Below are 9,300 nucleotides of genomic sequence, written 5' to 3' on the forward strand. Positions count from 1 at the left end.
TATTTAAAGACATATACAAATAGGATATTCTCTTAGGATCCTATGCACACTAATATGAGGAGAAAGCGACATCTCCTTATTCTAACATGTGATCTCCTCTTCTCTCTTACAACTTGCTCCAACGGCTACAAAGGAAGGATCGAGATGAATGGCGACCGTTGGAGGATCTCTTTGGTGGATTGGGCTCATGAAGACTTCTATTTGAGGATGGCCCGTTGGTTGGTCGTACGGACGTCCGTACGGTCGTACGGACAAGTGTGTGTGCCGGTTCATACTCCCCCTCAAGCTTGACTTGGGGAACTAGTCAAGCTTGACAACATAGGCACCCACCTCATTAAAAACCTTAGTATAGAAAAACCTCTTGGGAAAACTATACTTAAGGGAAAAAGAGTGTAGGCGCCAAAACAAAGCAAGTCATGGCCGAGTGAGGTTTAGGAGGCCAAGCTTAGGATGGATGTATTCACACACTTGGGGGCTCGCAGCTTTAGTCAGGACGTCTGCAAGTTGTTCTTTGCTTTCGGTATGGCAAGGTAAGACAACTCCAAGCTTGATTTGTTCTCGGACCTTATGGCAATCCACTTCAATGTGCTTGGTCCGCTCATGGAACACTGAATTGGTTGCTATATGAATGGCTGCTTCGTTATCACAGTGCATGGTGATCGGCTTTGTTGATTCTATTCCAAGATCCTTGAGTAACATCTTCAGCCACATTAGCTCCGTCGTTAGCTTCCTCATAGCTCTATACTCGGATTCGGCACTTGAGAGTGAGACGACCTTTTGCTTCTTGCTCTTCCATGTGACCAGGTTCCCTCCAAGGAACGTGCAATAGCCTGTGGTTGAGCGTCGGTCCCCACGATCTCCGGCATAGTCAGCGTCGCAGTAGCCTACCAACTCAGTGCTCTTGTTGCGTCCCATCCATATGCCTTGGCCGGGTGAGCCCTTGATGTACTTGAGGATCCGTGTCAGCATGTTCCAATGGTGCACGGTGGGGTTCTTCATATGCTGGCTTACCTGGTTCACGGCAAAGCAAATGTCAGGCCGTGTGATAGTCAAATAAATGAGCTTACCGACTAGCCGCCGGTAGAGGCTAACGTCCTCGAATGGAGCGGTGTCAAGCTCCCCCTGTCCTCCATCCTTGTAATTCTCTTCTAGGGGCGTTGTTACTGCCTTAGCTCCTAGTTTTCCTGTTTCACTCAATAAGTCTAGTGCATACTTTCTTTGAGACAACAATAACCCTTCATTTGATCTATAAACTTCTATCCCAAGAAAGTATTTCAACTCTCCAAGATCTTTAATATCAAAAACTGATTTCAAGAATGTTTTAGAGTCTTGAATACCTACCGAGTCACTTCCAGTGATGATGATATCATCAACATACACTAGAATGACTACTATACCTTTGGCGCTTGGTAAGGTGAACAAGGTGTGGTCAGCTTCGGATTTGCGAAAGCCTTTGTCAAGGAGTGTGGTGCTAAGCTTGTGATACCACGCCCTTGGTGACTGCTTCAAGCCATAGATAGCTTTGTTGAGTTTCAAGACCTTTCCTGGACCAATAGTATCCTCCAAACCTGGTGGTGGTCGCATATACACTTCATCCTCCAGTTCTCCTTGCAAGAAGGCGTTCTTCACGTCCATTTGCCAAAGTTCCCAGTCGAGGTTGGTGGCGAGAGAGAGTACAACTCGAACCGTGTGAAGCTTAGCCACCGGAGCAAACGTATCAAGATAGTCCTCCCCATACGTTTGCGTGAACCCTCGTGCGACTAGGCGGGCTTTGTGGCGTTCAATCTCCCCATTGCTCTTATATTTGATTGTGAAGATATACCGAGAGGTGACAGCCTTCTTGCCCGTGGGTAAGTCAGCCTCGTCCCATGTATGATTTTGCACCATGGCCGTATTCTCGGCATCCACTGCATCTCTCCATACTTTGTGCTGCTTAGCCTCATCATAGGTCTTGGGGATCCAATCCTCATCAATATGGCCAAGAAACACTTGATGCTCTATCGGAAAATGAGCCAAGGTGCACACGGCCTGAATCGGATGAGCAACGGCCATGTTGTTGTAGTACACACGGGTGTTCTTCCAATGACTAGGAGGATACCTAATACGTTGGCTGCGCCGAAGAGGAACTATAGCCCCAGCTTCGGAGTTGGCTCGTCCTGGAGTAATGATCTCCTCAAGCTGTTCAGCCGTCTCCTCGGTTGTTTCGGCCGTGTTGTCCGCGAGTGACTCGGGTGCTTCCTCATGCTGCTCAGTATGGTCATCGGCATGTGTAGCAGGCTCAGGCTCAGTAAATGGCTCAGGTTGCTCTGGTGATGCTGGTCTGGCTGACTCGGTAGTGATCCGATCGTTTTCAAAACCTAGTCGCTCAAGGATTACTCGGAGGTTGCGCGTCCGATCAGATGGTGAATCAGAGAGGTTACGGAGCTCATCCCAATTCTTCTCATCGTAAAAACCTTGTGTCTCCATGAACTTGACATCACGAGATACTAGAACCCTCCTTGTTGTAGGTTCATAGCACTTATACCCCTTTTGTGTGGTAGAGTAGCCAAGAAACATAGCCTTTGTACTCTTTGCATCAAGCTTGTCTCTTAGCTCACCTGGTCGCAACACATAGCACACACAACCAAACACTCGTAAGTGATCAAATGTAGGTTTGTCATTCGTTAATACCTCAAATGGAGACACATCCTTTAGGATCTTTGTTGGTGTGCGGTTAATAAGATAACAAGCGGCTAGCACAGCATCTCCCCAAAACCTCTTTGGAACCCTTGTGTGAAACATCATAGACCTTGCTACTTCCATGAGATGCCTATTCTTTCTCTCAGCCACTCCATTTTGTTGTGGTGTGTAAGGACAGCTAGTTTGATGAAGAATTCCATGTTTGGCTAGATATTGCTTAAAGGCATGGCTTGTGTACTCTCCACCATTATCTGATCTCAAAATTTTAATCTTGGCATGAAAGTGGTTAGTGACATAATTTTGAAAATTAGTAAAGGCCTCAAGGACTCTATCCTTAGAGGGAAGTAAAGTTATCCAAGTATATTTTGATTTTTCATCAATAAAAGTCACAAAATACTTTTGATTATCTCTAGATAAGCAAGGAGATGTCCAAACATCAGAATGAATTAAATCAAAACATTTTTCATAAATAGTAATAGATTTAGGAAAAACAGCCTTGCAATGTTTACCAAGAATACAAGCCTCACACTCATCATTTTGAAAAGAAACATTAGGAAATATTAAAGATAAAGCTCTTGTGTGAGGGTGTCCTAGCCTAGCATGTAAAATAGAATCACTAGGTTTCATAATAACCGAATTAAAACAAGATACATTAGAAGATAAGTTCAAGTCCTCAAGCACATAGAGGTCATCCTTGGATCCTCCTTGACCAAGAACCTTACTTGTCTCAATATCCTGAAAATGAACATTGTTAGGACCAAATATAGCATAACAATTTAAATCAGTAGTGGCTCTCTTAACTGATAGCAAGTTAGAAGTAAAGTTTGGCATATAAAATGCCTTAGTCTCCTTATCAAATAGTTTCAAGTTTCCAATGCCTTTAACTGGTACTTTCTCACCATTTGCTATTATCACATTACCATTAGCAGGTTTAATATCACTAATTAGCCTAGAATCACTAATCATGTGATGGGATGCACCAGAATCAACTATGAGGGGTTTAATTTTGTTTGAGGCAAGAAACGCCTTACCGGTGGCCTCTTTGATGGCTTTGATGAGCGCATCAAGGTCGGACCGCCTTACCAGCTCGGACGATGCTGCAGCAAGAGCAGTTCCACTGGTCACTTGTTGAGGTTGCTCAGAGATTGATGACTCCCCCATGGCTACTGCTTGATGAGCTCTCGGTGGTCCTCCGCGGTTTGGTCGTCCACCTCGGATGGTACCCGGCGGTGGTGCTAGATGAGGGTGTAGAATCCAGCAGCGGCTCTTGAAGTGACCAAGCTTCTTACAATGCTCACAAAATGGCGGGTTGTTCTTGTCCTCCGGCTTGTAGTAGCCCTTGTTTGCTGATGCCGTCTCAGCTTTGTTAGCGGTCACAAGTTCTCCCTTGCCGCCAAACAATCCCATGGAGCCATGCTCCTTTTGAATTTGGTTACAGACATCATCAAGGCTAGGGAGCTTGTCCGACCGTAGAATATGCTTGATAAGGTCATTGTAGGAGGGGTTCAAGGTCAAGAGAAGGCCGAACACCTTATCTTGTTCACGCCTCTCATTCAGAATGGCCGGATCTATAGTCGCCGGCCGGAGCATCTCTAGTTCAGCCCAAAGGGACCTAAACTTCCCAAAGTGCTTGGTGAACTCCATGTCTTCTTGGTTGAGGTTGTTGATGGCCCTCTTAATCTCAAAAATTCGGTTTACATTTGTAACATTCCCAAAAACATTCTTGAGAGTGTCCCACAAGTCTTTTGCTGTCTCGCAATAAGAGTAAGCTTCAAGTATAGGTGCATCTAGGGAGTTTTGAATGATAGCTAGGACTCCCTGATCTTCTTGAAACCACTTGTTCTTCTCATCGACAAGATCCTTGCCGTCTTTGGTGGTCTCGCCACTAGGAGCTTCGCTCGTCTCAACATGGGACCAAAGTCCTCGGCCGCATAGGGCTGTCTTTGTGGTTCTAGCCCACAGTAAGTAATTCTCTCCCTTGAGAGTAACTGGAACAATGAGAGTTTTGGTAGTTTCCATGGAAAAAGATGAAGAGACCGTTGGTTAAGGCTATTGTCCAACGGTTAAAGAAAGAAGATTCAAGAACAAGAAATTTCAAGAACAAGAAAGAGAATGCGGAAGGGAGTGATGGAGATTTGAGGCAAGAACAGAATCAAATCTGCTCTGATACCATGTAAGTTTGAGAGTAGAGTAATCAAGAGATTATGGAAGAGAGTGAAATCGTGTAAAGAGTGAGGAGAGTGAACGATTGAGAGAGAGAGTGTTGGAGAAAGAGAATAAACTCTTTTCTTACATCTATTAGTATGATACTTACAAACTATTTAAAGACATATACAAATAGGATATTCTCTTAGGATCCTATGCACACTAATATGAGGAGAAAGCGACATCTCCTTATTCTAACATGTGATCTCCTCTTCTCTCTTACAACTTGCTCCAACGGCTACAAAGGAAGGATCGAGATGAATGGCGACCGTTGGAGGATCTCTTTGGTGGATTGGGCTCATGAAGACTTCTATTTGAGGATGGCCCGTTGGTTGGTCGTACGGACGTCCGTACGGTCGTACGGACAAGTGTGTGTGCCGGTTCATAATTCATCCCGAACTCTTACAGTTAGTTAAATGCATTGGATTGTCACACATTCTGACCCTAGAAACAGTAACAAAGCTGTCTATTGCTTAGAATCAATGTTTTCTCGGTTTTAGCCTGTTTCGGGACAAAATGGGTAAAAGTGGTGTCTACACACTCCAAATTCAACCCGAACTCTTATAATTAGTCAAATGCATTGGATTGTTACATATTTTGACCCTAGAGAGAGTAACATAGCTGTTTACTGCTTTAAATCAATGTTTTCTCTTGGTTTTAGCATTTTTCTCTGTTTAAGCCTCTTTTGGGATAAAACGGGTTTAAGTGTTGTCTAAACACACCAAATTCATCCTTAACTCTTACAGTTAGTTAAATGCATTGGATTGTCACACATTCTGACCCTAGAAACAGTAACAAAGCTGTTTATTGCTTAGAATCAATGTTTTCTCGGTTTTAGCTTGTTTCGGGACAAAATGGGTAAAAGTGGTGTCTACACACTCCAAATTCAACCCGAACTCTTATAATTAGTCAAATGCATTGGATTGTTACATATTTTGACCCTAGAGAGAGTAACATAGCTGTTTACTGCTTTAAATCAATGTTTTCTCTTGGTTTTAGCCTTTTTCTCTGTTTAAGCCTATTTTGGGATAAAACGGGTTTAAGTGTTGTTTAAACACTCTAAATTCATCCCGAACTCTTACAGTTAGTCAAATGCATTGGATTGTCACACATTCTGACCCTAGAAACAGTAACAAAGCTGTTTATTGCTTAGAATCAATGTTTTCTCGGTTTTAGCTTGTTTCGGGACAAAATGGGTAAAAGTGGTGTCTACACACTCCAAATTCAACCCGAACTCTTATAATTAGTCAAATGCATTGGATTGTTACATATTTTGAACCTAGAGAGAGTAACATTGCTGTTTACTGCTTTAAATCAATGTTTTCTCTTGGTTTTAGCCTTTTTCTCTGTTTAAGCCTATTTTGGAATAAAACGGATTTAAGTGTTGTCTAAACACTCTAAATTCATCCCGAACTCTTACAGGTAGTCAAATGCATTGGATTGTTACATATTTTGACCCTAGAAAGAGTACCATAGCTGTTTACTGCTTTAAATCAATGTTTTCTCTTGGTTTTAGCCTTTTTCTCTGTTTAAGCCTATTTTGGGATAAAACGGGTTTAAGTGTTGTTTAAACACTCTAAATTCATCCCGAACTCTTACAGTTAGTCAAATGCATTGGATTGTCACACATTCTGACCCTAGAAACAGTAACAAAGCTGTTTATTGCTTAGAATCAATGTTTTCTCGGTTTTAGCTTGTTTCGGGACAAAATGGGTAAAAGTGGTGTCTACACACTCCAAATTCAACCCGAACTCTTATAATTAGTCAAATGCATTGGATTGTTACATATTTTGACCCTAGAGAGAGTAACATAGCTGTTTACTGCTTTAAATCAATGTTTTCTCTTGGTTTTAGCCTTTTTCTCTGTTTAAGCCTGTTTTCGGATAAAACGGGTTTAAGTGTTGTCTAAACACTCCAAATTCATCCCGAACTCTTACAGATAGTCAAATGCATTGGATTGTCACACATTCTGACCCTAGAAACAGTAACAAAGCTGTCTATTGCTTAGAATCAATGTTTTCTCGGTTTTAGCCTGTTTCGGGACAAAATGGGTAAAAGTGGTGTCTACACACTCCAAATTCAACCCGAACTCTTATAATTAGTCAAATGCATTGGATTGTTACATATTTTAACCCTAGAGAGAGTAACATAGCTGTTTACTGCTTTAAATCAATGTTTTCTCTTGGTTTTAGCCATTTTCTCTGTTTAAGCCTATTTTGGGATAAAACGGGTTTAAGTGTTGTCTAAACACACCAAATTCATCCCGAACTCTTACAGTTAGTTAAATGCATTGGATTGTCACACATTCTGACCCTAGAAACAGTAACAAAGCTGTTTATTGCTTAGAATCAATGTTTTCTCGGTTTTAGCTTGTTTCGGGACAAAATGGGTAAAAGTGGTGTCTACACACTCCAAATTCAACCCGAACTCTTATAATTAGTCAAATGCATTGGATTGTTACATATTTTGACCCTAGAGAGAGTAACATAGCTGTTTACTGCTTTAAATCAATGTTTTCTCTTGGTTTTAGCCTTTTTCTCTGTTTAAGCCTATTTTGGAATAAAACGGATTTAAGTGTTGTCTAAACACTCTAAATTCATCCCGAACTCTTACAGGTAGTCAAATGCATTGGATTGTTACATATTTTGACCCTAGAAAGAGTACCATAGCTGTTTACTGCTTTAAATCAATGTTTTCTCTTGGTTTTAGCCTTTTTCTCTGTTTAAGCCTATTTTGGGATAAAACGGGTTTAAGTGTTGTTTAAACACTCTAAATTCATCCCGAACTCTTACAGTTAGTCAAATGCATTGGATTGTCACACATTCTGACCCTAGAAACAGTAACAAAGCTGTTTATTGCTTAGAATCAATGTTTTCTCGGTTTTAGCTTGTTTCGGGACAAAATGGGTAAAAGTGGTGTCTACACACTCCAAATTCAACCCGAACTCTTATAATTAGTCAAATGCATTGGATTGTTACATATTTTGACCCTAGAGAGAGTAACATAGCTGTTTACTGCTTTAAATCAATGTTTTCTCTTGGTTTTAGCCTTTTTCTCTGTTTAAGCCTGTTTTCGGATAAAACGGGTTTAAGTGTTGTCTAAACACTCCAAATTCATCCCGAACTCTTACAGATAGTCAAATGCATTGGATTGTCACACATTCTGACCCTAGAAACAGTAACAAAGCTGTCTATTGCTTAGAATCAATGTTTTCTCGGTTTTAGCTTGTTTCGGGACAAAATGGGTAAAAGTGGTGTCTACACACTCCAAATTCAACCCGAACTCTTATAATTAGTCAAATGCATTGGATTGTTACATATTTTGACCCTAGAGAGAGTAACATAGCTGTTTACTGCTTTAAATCAATGTTTTCTCTTGGTTTTAGCCTTTTTCTCTGTTTAAGCCTGTTTTCGGATAAAACGGGTTTAAGTGTTGTCTAAACACTCCAAATTCATCCCGAACTCTTACAGATAGTCAAATGCATTGGATTGTCACACATTCTGACCCTAGAAACAGTAACAAAGCTGTCTATTGCTTAGAATCAATGTTTTCTCGGTTTTAGCCTGTTTCGGGACAAAATGGGTAAAAGTGGTGTCTACACACTCCAAATTCAACCCGAACTCTTATAATTAGTCAAATGCATTGGATTGTTACATATTTTAACCCTAGAGAGAGTAACATAGCTGTTTACTGCTTTAAATCAATGTTTTCTCTTGGTTTTAGCCATTTTCTCTGTTTAAGCCTATTTTGGGATAAAACGGGTTTAAGTGTTGTCTAAACACACCAAATTCATCCCGAACTCTTACAGTTAGTTAAATGCATTGGATTGTCACACATTCTGACCCTAGAAACAGTAACAAAGCTGTTTATTGCTTAGAATCAATGTTTTCTCGGTTTTAGCTTGTTTCGGGACAAAATGGGTAAAAGTGGTGTCTACACACTCCAAATTCAACCCGAACTCTTATAATTAGTCAAATGCATTGGATTGTTACATATTTTGACCCTAGAGAGAGTAACATAGCTGTTTACTGCTTTAAATCAATGTTTTCTCTTGGTTTTAGCCTTTTTCTCTGTTTAAGCCTGTTTTCGGATAAAACGGGTTTAAGTGTTGTCTAAACACTCCAAATTCATCCCGAACTCTTACAGATAGTCAAATGCATTGGATTGTCACACATTCTGACCCTAGAAACAGTAACAAAGCTGTATATTGCTTAGAATCAATGTTTTCTCGGTTTTAGCTTGTTCGGGACAAAATGGGTAAAAGTGGTGTCTACACACTCCAAATTCAACCCGAACTCTTATAGTTAGTCATATGCATTGGATTGTTACATATTTTGACCCTAGAAAGAGTAACATAGCTGTTTACTGCTTTAAATCAATGTTTTCTCTTGGTTTTAGCCTTTTTCTCTGTTTAAG

The sequence above is a fragment of the Camelina sativa genome, chromosome 18 (genome assembly GCF_030686135.1).
Source record: "Camelina sativa cultivar CO46 ecotype springtype chromosome 18, ASM3068613v1".
NCBI classification, from domain to species: Eukaryota; Viridiplantae; Streptophyta; class Magnoliopsida; order Brassicales; family Brassicaceae; genus Camelina; species Camelina sativa.